Raw genomic sequence first — 12,831 nt, 5'->3', positions numbered from 1 at the left:
AACAACTGAAACGGTAGTTGACGATCCTCTACAAATGCCGATGCTTTAGAAAAGGACACAGTTGAATCTAATATGGCAATAACCTGGCCTGCTATGGTAATGATGAAGTGAAATAAACCGAATAAAACGAAACAAAAACTAAAGGTCAGTTATGGCGGCGTCCATGCACAGCTGCTGCAAAGCGTCTATATAAATTAGACGCACAAGCGGGGGGGGGGGGGGGGGGGGGGGGGGTTGGTGGCCGTGTGCATGGTCTAGCGCACACCAGCTCGGAGCACGTGGAGCGAAAGCTCGCGCTGCAGAACCCACCCCGCCCCTGCCCGTTTCGATCTGGAAGAGCATTGTACCGGCGTGCGGTCGTGTATCACTACTGCGTGGTGCACGTTAAAGACCCCAGGTTTGCGGTTGTACCGCACTGGCTAAGTTGCTCATGTACAGCTGAGACACCAAATGCCCACTAAGGCAGACTAACTTCCGGCTGTATAAACATACACACAACAATTTGCAATAGACCGATCTCACTAAGCGTTGGGCGCATGCGTAAAGCCGCCATAACTTTAGTTCACAGGAGGCAGACGGCCGTGCATGCGAGGGCTCGTGCCGTCTCCTGCTCTACACGCGCAGAGCTCCAGCGAGGTTATCGCACGTGCAAAAAGACTAAAGTTCCCTCGATGCATTGCGGCAGCGGTGGCGTAGTCCAACTGGCTGATGAGATCGGTCTATTAGACGGATAATAACAAAGAACACAGCGTGCCGCCTCTTTTCTTTGGATGCCTTTTTTTTAAACCAGCGCAAGCTCTTGCGTTCTCTCTTTTAAGACGGTTAGAACGGTCGCACATAAAACCCACGTTTCTCCTACCCGCCCGCTTCCTCCTCTCATTATGTGTATTTGGTTATAACTAAATAAGCTATAATATTGGTGTATTATTCATATTTACTTTCAGTTTCAGTCAGGGAAAAGGAGTTTCGCGGGAACTAGAGCCAATAAGTGAGCTGCGCTTAGAGTATCGGCACTCTCTTCCCCGACAGTGTTGTGAACGCCGCCATTGTGGTGCTTGTGTAGAGCAGGCGCAACTGCCGATCGTCATGATTCAAAAGTGCGACATCCTCAGATTAGATTCGGTGTTAGGAAGCTCATGTAATGTTGCTTTGCTTTGTCGCAAACTGTTTAAAGTGGAGGACGGAAAAGCATTTCTTGTGATTTCAGATAAAGCTTCAAATAACTGGCAACCATGATTTTAAGCCACAATAAGGCCAAGTGTCGCTACTCTGAAGCGTAGCTTATTTAATGACACTATTCATGTTCTTGTTCAAGAGGCTTGTAATACCTGGAGGGGCCATGACGTAAGCCCCGTGGATTCCACAAGCCACTACCTTTTGACACCTGCCTCTTCTTCATTGTTCCCGCTTGTGCCAGTAAATTAGCTACGGTTCAGAGTAACGACACTTGGCCATATTGTGGCTTAAAATCATGGTTTCCAGTTATATGAAGCTTAATGTAAAATCACAGAAAACGCCTTTTCCGTCCCTCACAAACGTTTTAAAACCCGCGACACAGCATTGCAATATTGCATCAGCTTCCTAGTGCCGCATCTAATGCTGAGGAAGTCGCACTTTTGAATCATGATGATCGGCAGTTGCGTTTGCCCTGAGCAAGACCCGAAAACGGCGGCGCCCAAAACAATTTCGGGGAACGGAGTGCCGATACTTTAAAGCTCATTTAGTGACTCTAGGCATGAAGTGAACTCTGGTGCATTCTTTTTCTCTTCGTCTTCATTGTTTATTGATTTCAATCATATCGAATAATGAACACAATATATCACGCTACGCTTGTGTAATTATTTGCCTTAGATTTATTAGCCTGACCCAGTACTTACACCATTCATTTATCGATAGTAAATCTTCCAATATATTTTTTAAATGTGAGGGTAAAAAGACACGGAGATTGATGATGATACAGACGCCAACGCCGCCCTCGAAAATTTTTTGAACATTAGAATTCAGCAGTTTGTCTGCCATCCGCCAGGTAGCGCAAAAAAGCACCAAAACAGTTTCTAATTGTTATTAAAATTAGCTAAGCTCTACACCTATTTAGAAACCAACGCAAGATCATTGTGAAAATTTAATACATCGCAATGTATATCTATTCCAAACAATATTATTAGATGCCAATAAATCTGTTTGATGTCCAAAAAAGATATGCGTCAAAACAGGTAAGCTTGAAACGCTCCTGGAGCGTTATGACTTTGAAAATGAAAAAAAGCCATCGTCCACCTCTTGGGCAACCATGGTAGCTCTAAATGTTATAAAAGATTTTATCATAGTTTAATTATTTCCTCAGCAGCATTTGAAGTACCATGACTCGAAGCACAAAAAAGTGCTACGTTTGATATAAAATATCTAAACAAAAAAATTTTACCCAACAATAAATGTTTTTCTGCATATGACCAATTATAAGCACTACATCTGTAGCTAATTTCATTGCCCTAGCGCGTGTCATTAAAAACATATTTGTGCTGAAAAAGTTCAATTTTAGGGCAATATTTGGATTGATGAAAAAAACAAAGTAGTGCAAATACCAAAAACATGTATCGTTACATTCTGCTCCGACATCATCTTAACAAAACTGCTATATTGGAACCGTGTTATCTTTAATGGATCGTTCATAAAACATGAACTAGCGGAGCAAGTGAGGGTCCGCGCCATCATATTTGCAACACTATAAATGCGCATGAACAGTAAAAACCAACACATACATAATATAAAATGAAAGAAGATTGCATTGCCTTTCGAATGACACCAGTCCCACAAAACAGTATTTAAAAGGAGATGAGTAATGACCTGCCAAAAAGTACCTAAACTGCCACATTCAGTGGGACCGTGGCCTTAAGAACAAATGGTCGATTACTTCTACACTCTGTTTCATACTTAGCGTGCAACGCTGTCAAAGCTACTGGCGCGAGTGTGGGGCTTGATCTCGTTAATCATTTGCACGCGTTCTCGCGCAAACAAGACCATAGAAGAAGCCACGCGCTCGCGCCAGTAGCTTTGACAGCGTAGCACGCTAAGTATAAAACGGAGTATAATCTATTATATCGTACTTTTCGTGAAATGCAATTTCATTTATCGATCATAGAGTTACGAAACGGAAGTCAGAATATCTGTGTGGCAACGTGTCCTCTATGCAAAGCCTAATTACCATCTCGAGGTTACAGCGCACAAGGCGAGGGCAAAACGAGAGATACACAAAGAGGCAAACACAAACGCTGACTTACAACTTCTACGTATTATCTTTCTGCTTCCATCTTCACGAGACTATTTTAAATCTTAGATTGCTTTAAATGAAAACAAGGAGAACAATCCAAAAGTCTTCTCACAGACCATCGCGATTATTGCGCTACTTATTCTAATTATTTTCCACATAGCGTTAGGTATTGGCAATGTGCGCGATCGAAAGCGTCGCGGTGGTCGGCCTTCCACGATTGCCCGAATGCTGACTATGACGTCAGCAAAGGCGTTCTCATGGACGGAAATAAGAGGAACGTGAGGACTTCAATTTTGACGGTGTTGGTTCAAGAACGCTATGGTTTCAAGCTTCCGCCATGCAAAGTTCAAACACCATCGAACTTGTTCGCAAGGTAATGATGTCACGAAAGGTAACCACGCGAGGGCGCCACCGAAACATGTCACCGCTAATGGGCTCCTGACACAATTATCTTCCAGGCGCGCGATCATCTCTGCCTCTATTGTTCCTCTGGTGAGCGTGTTGTTACTTCTAGCTATGACGGTACTTTTCTCAAGATCTGCTGAGCACCCGCAATCCCTGCAGTGGATGCCGAGTTGTACAGAAATGACTTCGTGGGTGTTATGATGGTGTTACCCTAATCGATCATTTAAACACCCGCCACTTTGTTCGATATACTTCTTCCCACATTACAGTCGAATAGAAGAAATAACTTCTTCAGAAAAGGCACAAGTCATGTTTTTTTGTTTTTTTTGTTTTTTTTATTGACGGTGTGCTGGGTGATTTGCTGTCCTTCACAGGCTAAAAAGCGTGTTTGTGTGTAGGAAAGTAAATCACTCAGCACACCCTCAATTCGCCTGCTCAAGAAAACACCAAACATGCTTTGTTCCTTGCTATGAAAGAGTGATTTATTCTACTCCACTATCGTGTGGTAAGAAATGTATCGGACAAACTGGCGGGTGTTTGAATGATCTATTAAGGGACACCATTATAACACCCACAAAGTTATTTCTGGACATCTCGGCATCCAATGCAGGGGTTGCCGATGCTCAGCATATCTCGGGAAAAGTACTATCATAGCTAGGTGTAAGAACCCGCTCTCAAGAGAAATAATTGAATGCAGCATGATCACTCGCTTAGAAGATAATTGTGTCAGGAGCCCATTCATAACGCCATCTGAAAGAAGAATTAGAATATTTAGCACGATGATAGCAATCCCTTATGAGAATATTTGATTTTTTTTCTTGCTTTCACTCATAACCATCTGATATTTAAATTAGTTTCGCGACGAAAAAAATTGAAGAAGAATGCAAAGGAGTTGCAAGTCAGCACTTATGTTTATCTCTAAGTGTGTGTCTCGTTTTGGCAGTGTCTTGTGCGCTGTAACCTCAACGTGAATCATCAAATCGCCCAAGCTCCCATATTAACGAAATTTATAAAAAGTTAGTCTGTAGTTACTGCCGTTGACATAAGTTCATCTTGAAGGTGAATTACGTAATTAAACTAACTGAAAACGGGGTCAGATACTGGATGTTAGTAAACGTTTCGTAGGCAGCACGCCAAAAGAACGCTTCACTTGATCTACGTTTGGCGATCCTTGTGTTCCAACTAAGGCATAATAAGCTTTTGAACGAAGATATTAATTATTAATAAGGCTGATAGCTGGGCTAATTGGTAATGACTGAACACACTGAGGCAACATAGGACATACAAGATACAGTTACCTTTTGCCTTTATGCCAACCGCGCTTAAGGAACACAACTATCTTGGAAAGGCGCAAGAACAAATGGAGAGGGGAGGTGCTAGAAGCGTGTTAGATCTACATAAAAAAAGACAGCATTAGTGAAGCATCAGTGATGTAGTCGATACATAAAAATAGTTATGATGAAGCTGACGGTGAGGCTCTTGGACGCGCAAATATGATCAGCTGTCAGGCGCAGAGTGGGGAATGCACGTGCGAAGGTGTGTAATGCGGTGTTTTCTTCTTTCTGTCCTTCCTTCTTTAGAGTAAAATCCCAAGTTACGAGTTACCACTTAGTGTTGCCCCGTTCTTCTTCCTCTGTAATGTTGCCTCAGCATTAGTTAGTGTCAAATAACTTATCGTTGGCTTTTCTATGACATTTCTGCTTTGCCAAATACTGTTAGCGACGTATTTTTCGCGGGCTCAATGTTTGGCGATTCAGGTCGAAGCTGAGGTTTTAGTATATCTCGCGGGTTCTAAATTTTGCGACTCGGTTGGATCTCAAGATAGATCAAATGTGTTTACAATTTACCGGATTTGTTCGCTGGAACTATTTTTCTCGAATTGTAGGCAATTCGCGAAATTCGAGGAGATAACGTTTTCGCAAAAATGAAGTCGTTTAGAGCAGTTGATAAAGCTCCAGACATGAGCCAGATAGGCAACATATCAACCAAGAAATCAGCATTGAAGCCTACTTACAACATTTCGTTGGTTTACCGAGGCCCAAAAAAGCCACGTGACAACCAATAAACTACGCATTTAGAATCTTAACCCAAGGTGTTACTTCAGTACCTTGGTATTCTGGATGATCAGATCAGAGGGTGGTACAGAATGGTGAAGAGCAACAACGACGTTGTAACCGCCGTCGCTTCCGTCAATGCTCGCTGGTGTAACTTCCTTCAGCGAAGCGAAAATGAAGATTACCGTAAACAACATTTCTTTTTGACGACCTGGAAAGAGAGCCCGAAATCGAGTTATACAAAAAGCGTCATCCTCCGAGTCTTTCTTCTTTCAAAATGTAGTGTACAGCTACAAAAAAAAGGAGATAACATTATACGAACCCGTTGCGCTGACTACGAGCAAGAAAATAAAAAAATAGTTACAATTAAAGTGCATTCATATTACTAATCATGAAGCACTATATTGTAAAGATTAGAACGATGAAATGTGTGCATTTAACAGTGGTATCTCAACTAGTCGAATGGATACTGCGCATAAGTGCGCACCTACATGTTTTGAGTTCACCAGTACGCTCCACACTCCAATAAAGAAGATGGTCTCAAATGACGAAAGGCAGAATTTCGTCCAACGAACTACCACTTGATCCCCAAGGAGGCCATCTGGTTCGAGCTAGGCACCGTGCGCAAAAGCTGGGGATTATCTTCACTTGCTCGGAACTAACCGAGAGGCGTGCGCGAACAAGATCAGCCAGTAGTCCTCCAGAAGGAGGGTACACTGCGTGATTTATTCCTCGAAGGCAAGCGGAATGCTCACCTGAAACACAGCTAACATTTCGCTTGTTTCGCATTTCGCTTTCGGCGACAAAAATCTTGGCGGCAAGGAAAGGAATATTGCTTTCTTTCTTGCTGGTTCCTCCAGTAAAGTACACCCTATACATGTCTGCAAAATTATTTATTCCTTTGACAATATCGTGCTTAGGTAGACGTCGGCTCAAAAAGAAATTTTCTTCTCCCCTTTTAGTTTTTAACCCAGTTTACAGCACGTTCTTAAACTCTCGCCTTCTCTGCCGACCGCTAGCTGCACAATTTCACAAGGTTTCAGCTCCCTCCGATGTGTGGTCCATTTACGCTGGCCGAAAAAAAAAAAAAACGGTTCTAATTTACATGCCAGGTACTGGACGCCCCTGAATACCCAGCTCCGAGGTGCCACTAAAACACAACTCTCCTGCCTTGAAAAAGTGAATCGGTACGCAATAGCCAGGTTTGAAAATGCAAAGCTAAATGAGCTCACCTCTTCCAAGTGCACCAGTCAGAGGGATAATCGTAGAGGCTAATGCGTTCGAAGTGCGAGCTTGCTCGTGACTGGGAGCGTTTTTGTTATTATTTTGTGTTTAATTAAAGCTTCATAGTGAAAGAAGAAGCGACATTTAACGCTGAAAATTACTTTGTTTTAGCTGTATGGAAGTATACCGGTATTGTAAGCATTAAGATACCGTTCGGTTTACACTAAATGTGCCGTGCGACGGCGAACTAAAAAAAGTAGTGCGCCTCACCAAACGACCGAACAAAAAATATTGATTGATTTTGTAGCTTTGCAAGACACGCCCGTGAACCTCGATTAGAGCTGTTCACGCGCACTTCTTTCCACAACAATGCCACAATAAGTTGTCCACGGGCACCGTGGTAATTGGGGTGACTCCTGCCCATTTCTCCCTTCCAAAAACAAGTTGCATATATCCTCATTACCACAAAAGTCAACGCCGGCTCGAACGCCAGCCAGACTCACCGACGCATCCAATCCACGGGCAACGAGATTACATAACGGGTATTTGGGTAAAATTACAACCGGGTTTGTCGAAATGTAAAATAAGCCACGTATCGTCGAACGCTCCTTACGTCTTGATCAAGGTTTGAGGCATATACAAGGTGTCATAAAAGAAAATTTACACGGTACTTTTTACCGCAAAAATAAACTAATCATCGCCGAACGCTCATTCTCCGCCCAAAAGTAGAGCTCGAGCTCACAGCGAGATGCCAAAGTTTCAGCCCGATCCGATAACTTAATCAAAAGTTATAAGTGATTTTCCGGAAATTTCAATGGAAAAATGGAGCCCATTTTCACCCGTTTTCGGTTTCTGGTGCCATAGAGCCCCATCTGTTCGAAAACTCTGTTGGCCGCCATTTTCCCATTGAAATATTTAGAAAATCAGTTCTAACTTTTGATTAAGTCATCGGATCGGGCTGACACTTTGCCATCTGGTTGTGACCTCTAGCTCTACTTTTGGACGAATAATGAGCGTTCGGCGATGCCTAGTTTATTTTTGCGGTAAAAAAGACCGTGAAAATGTTTTTTTTTTTCTTGTGACACCCTGTACAATAGGTGGTGTCATGCGCGCGTCGCAGCCACTAGATAATTTCCTTTCCTCGGTCGGTTTATTATTTATTTATTTATGAATACTGTTCACCCCAAGTATGGGGGCTTTAACAGGTGTGGGGTATAGAAGAGCACTGAAACATACAACATCAGGACTACAATACAGTACACATTCAGCGACATTCACTTAAAATAAAGGGGCTGAAATAGCACAAACATTCAATATATTATATAGCACTCAACAAAATGAACACTCAGCACTCGAAATCTTTAACGAAGTTTCCAAAAAATACTTAACTACTATTTATCATTCCAAACCAGTCATATTCAAAAGGGCGCTCTCAAAATCATTTAAACAGTCCAATGACAATATATTTTGTGGGAGATCATTCCAGTTTTTCACAGTTCTGGGGAAAAAAGAAAACTTATAAGCGTCAATATTACATTTGGGCACTTCAAACTGATTAGTGCTAACGTATCTGAGTTCTCTCGATGCGCGATGTGTTAATCTAGAATCCGGGTTAATGTTATACAGGTGATGAGAAAACATAAAGAAAAACTTTAGTCGAGCAATTTTTCGACGGACAGAAAGTAAGGGGAGGTTGAGGCTGTTCAGCATATCTGTGACAGAATCAAGTCGCTTCTATTTGGCTAGAATAAATCGCGCCGCCTTCCTCTGAACTTTTTCGAGTTCACCAATTTGATTTTTTCTATAGGGGTCCCATACCGATGCAGCGTACTCCAAGGGAGGCCTAATATACGTTGTGTAGGCCATTAACTTCACTTTAGGCGGAGCACTGGCCAGATTCCGTCTTAAAAACCAAAGCTTTTTCATTGCTTTGTGACATATTTCATTTATGTGTTTACTCCAACTTAAGTCTTTAGAAAGTGTCACACCCAAGTATTTAAAACTATCAACTTCAACCAAAGGACTCCCATCAAGCTCGTAAGTATAAGAAAGATCATTCTTAGTTTTGTTAGTTATTCGTGCGAAAACAGTTTTTTGTGTATTAATTTTCATCTTCCATTTCGAGCACCAGTCCTGAATAGACCCAACAGATGCACTTAATCTGCGCTGGTCGTCTTGCTCCTCGATTTTTGAATATACCAGACAATCATCCGCAAATAGTCGCACAGTAACCCCTTGATTTATTTCCGCCGCGATATCATTAATGTAAATTAAAAATAATACTGGCCCGAGTACTGACCCCTGGGGGACGCCCGAAGGCACTTCAGATACAATTGAACGGTCACCGTTAACCTCTACATACTGCACCCGATTAAATAAATACGCCCTGATCCAGAATATCACGGAACATCTGCTGGGGTTGCAAGCAACCCCAGCAGATGAGCCTTTGATAAGCGGCTAGTGGAATACACTGTTGCAGGGCTGGTTTCTCAGGCTTCTCTGTGGGGGATACACGTCTTTTTAAAGTCGTTATCCGGGTGTGCCGCGTCCTGTACAACTTGGCGCTCGCGCTACACGCGTTGCTTATTGTGAATTCCACTGGTTGATCGGACGTTCATTTCGAAATTCGCGAGGGAGGCGAAGATCCACTCCGTGGGACCCGCTGCAAAGGTCATTTCTCGTTTCTGGAGAGACCCGTCGGAAACGGTCTGTCGTTCGAAATGACCTCTGTACGAACTTGACAAGCCCATTAACATTGAAGCCGACTGAGTTTTTGGCTACCAATCAGTACGGTAACTGCCCAGGTGCGGAAGCAACACGCGACACATGCCGGGCGCATTCAGTCTCGTTCACAAAGTTGCGTTCGAGTGCGACTGCAACCACATGCGCCTCGTTAAGACTGCCTGCGTCGTGCTGTTGCAATTGTAAAACTTTCGGCGAGCCATCGGGGAGGCGCTGTGCTGCACGACACAACGTAGCGCACCGCGGTCGAAGCAAATGGGTGTACGAGCCTCTATTCGTACCACAGTTGTATCGTGCAAGTCAAGTCTACGTTGAATGTAAACCGCATTGTCATCTTTCCTAAGAGATTAACATGAGCCACGTGCCTAGTACCTGCACTGGCCGCGTCGGCCTATATTACAAACTGCTTACCGAATAGACGTCGTTGTTGACTTGCTACAGCCTATCTGATACATAGTGTCAGAAGTGGGATGCCGTCCACGTCGGTGATAGCTCGAAGAAAAGAGCGGAACGCAGTAGTTTTCAACCCAATGGAACTCCTCAAGCCACCGGAGCCGCTGCTTCTATCCGGGAACGTTCCAAAAAACTGGGAGCTGTTTCGACAAATGTTCGAGCTGTTCCTGAAGGCAACGGCTTTACCAAAAGAACCAAGGTCTGAAGACGTCAAGACCGCGCTGCTGCTGAGTGCTGCTGGGGACAACGTCTTGGAAATATTCAAAAATTTTCGTTTCGCCGAGGATGAAGTCCAGGATGACTACGGAACGGTGGCGACCAAGATTGAGGAGTACTGTCGCGAACAGCAGAATGAGGTCTATGAAAGGTACATATTCCGGACACGAATGCGAGTGGAGGCAGAGCCCTTCGAACATTTCTTGCGTGACTTACGGGAACAATCAGGCTGCTGCAACTTTGCGCAGTTAACCGACTCGGTTATCAGGGATCAGGTTGTGTTCGGAACAAATAATCCGAAGTTCCGGGAAAAAATGCTCAAGGAAAAGGACCTCACGCTGCTCAGGGCCGAACAGATCTGCAAAGCAGCGGAAGTATCGGCTCTGCAGAGCGAGGTGTTTGCGCAGGGGGAAAAGCTCGTGGCGCCCGTGAAAAAGAGGCAGCCATACAAGTGTGGCAAATGCAACCGCCAGCATGAGCGTGGGAGATGTCCGGCATTTGGAAAATCGTGTTTTATGTGCAGAGGCACTAATCACTTTGCGGCGTGCTGCAAGAGAGACCCCCGTGTCGGAGAAATTCTCAATGACCACGACAGCTTTGAGATTCTCGACGTGAAGATTTGTAGCGTCAGGAGCCAGGCAGATTGGATCATCAACGCAAGGGTGGCTGACCAGACAGTCTTCTTGAAGGTGGACACGGGCTCTCAAGCTAACTTGCTGCCCTACTCTGTCTACCGAAGGTGCATGGACAAGGCAAGCTTGAAGCCAAGCAGCTCCGTGCTTTGAGCTTATAACGGAGACGTCATCAAGCACATCGGCGTAGCGAGCCTACCAGTATTTGCGAACAGTCACTCGGGAGACATCGAATTCTGCATTGTCAAGAAAGGCAACCAGGCAATACTCGGACTGCTAGCAAGCGAGGCGCACGGACTTGAGTCTCGCTCTGTGGATTCTGCGAACAGCAGTGGCACCAACAGAATTGTAAAGGAATTTCACTCATTGTTCGAAGGCACAGGCTGGGTGACACGACAGTACCAGATGATCCTGCGAAAGGACGCGACACCGGTGGTCCAGCCGGCACGATGGGTGGCCCTGGCACTCCGAGAGCCCCTTCGAGAAGAGCTGGAGCGCATGGAACGGGGAGGCATCATACAAAAGGCCAACAAGCCAACGGACTGGGTGAGTCCCCTCGTCCTCGTACGAAAAAAAGACGGCAAACTCCGCGTTCGTATTGGCCCCAGACGTATTAACAATTGTCTAAAGCGCGAACACTGCCGGATGGCTAAGCGCGAGGACATTGAGGCCGAACTAGTGGGGGCCAGACCCTTTTCCCGTCTCGACGCGAACTCTGGGCTCCAACAAATTTCCTTAGATGAGGCCACTTCGACCATTTGCACGTTCCGCACGCCTTTCGGGCGTTACCGGTTATTGAGGCTTCCCTTCGGGATAGCATCGGCACCTGAGGTTTTTCAGAAAACTGTAAGCGAGATCTTTGACTCGGCCCCGGGAGTACGTGTGTACATTGACGATATTTTGATCTGGGGGCAACGCAAGAGGAACACGATGCGCGCCTCCGAAACGCATTGCAGTTGGCCAGGCGGGCTGGCTTGACCTTCACTGCAGACAAGTGCAAGTTTGGGCTAACGGAGATCGACTACTTGGGTGACGTCATAAGCCAGGAAGGGATAAGGCCGAGCTCCGCGTTAGTCACGTCGCTAGGCGAAATGTCGTGCCCAGGGACAAGGGGGCCGTGCATAGAATGCTTGGAGTAGCCAATTACTTTGGAAAATACTTACCGAATTTAGCGGCAAGAACAAAACTTTTGCGTGGTCTCATTCAAAAAGACACAGTCTTCGATTGGACGGACAACCACGCCAAGGAATGGAAGGAAATCTGCGTAATGCTTACTAGTGCGCCTTTGCTGGCTATATTTGATTCAGCCCGAGAAACAAAAATCTCTTTTGACGCGTCAAGAAATGGGCTGGGAGCCGCACTAATACAGCGTCACGGCGACAGCTGGCGGCCTGTAGCTTACGGATCACGGGTTATGACAGGCCCAGAACAAAGATATTCGCAGATTGAAAAGGAAGCGATGGGCATCACTTTTGGCTGCGAGAAATTTCACGACTTTGTGTATGATCGTAACATACTAATCGAAACAGACCACCGGCCACTGATAGCGATTGCTTCGAAAGGAATTGGTGACATGCTTCCGCGACTTCAGCATTTTTTCCTGCGTTTACTTATGCACGATTACGCCCTTCAATTCGTACCAGTAAATCTCCTCACCGACATGCTCCTCACCGACATGCTGTCAAGGTCATCACCAGTGAAGACCGGGGATACCGCCGGCTCGACCGAAGATGTGGAAGTTCACGCCCTGATCGTGGTCGCGGGCTTGGTAAGTGAAAAAACCTTGAATCGCCTGGCTGAAGCGACCGCAAAAAACCCGGACTTGCAGTCAGTCATACGC

At 45.0% G+C, this 12,831-nt stretch overlaps 1 pseudogene; it reads left to right on the top strand.

The window, feature by feature from the left end:
• Positions 1–10,160: 10,160 nt before the first annotated feature.
• On the top strand, positions 10,161–11,531 carry LOC120850012 (annotated as a pseudogene).
• Positions 11,532–12,831: the final 1,300 nt, after the last annotated feature.

This window comes from Ixodes scapularis, unplaced genomic scaffold (assembly GCF_016920785.2).
Source record: "Ixodes scapularis isolate PalLabHiFi unplaced genomic scaffold, ASM1692078v2 PGA_scaffold6__148_contigs__length_123643588, whole genome shotgun sequence".
NCBI lineage: Eukaryota > Metazoa > Arthropoda > Arachnida > Ixodida > Ixodidae > Ixodes > Ixodes scapularis.
The sequence above is the reverse complement of the archived record's forward strand: the minus strand, read 5'-3'. Positions and strand labels throughout refer to the sequence as shown.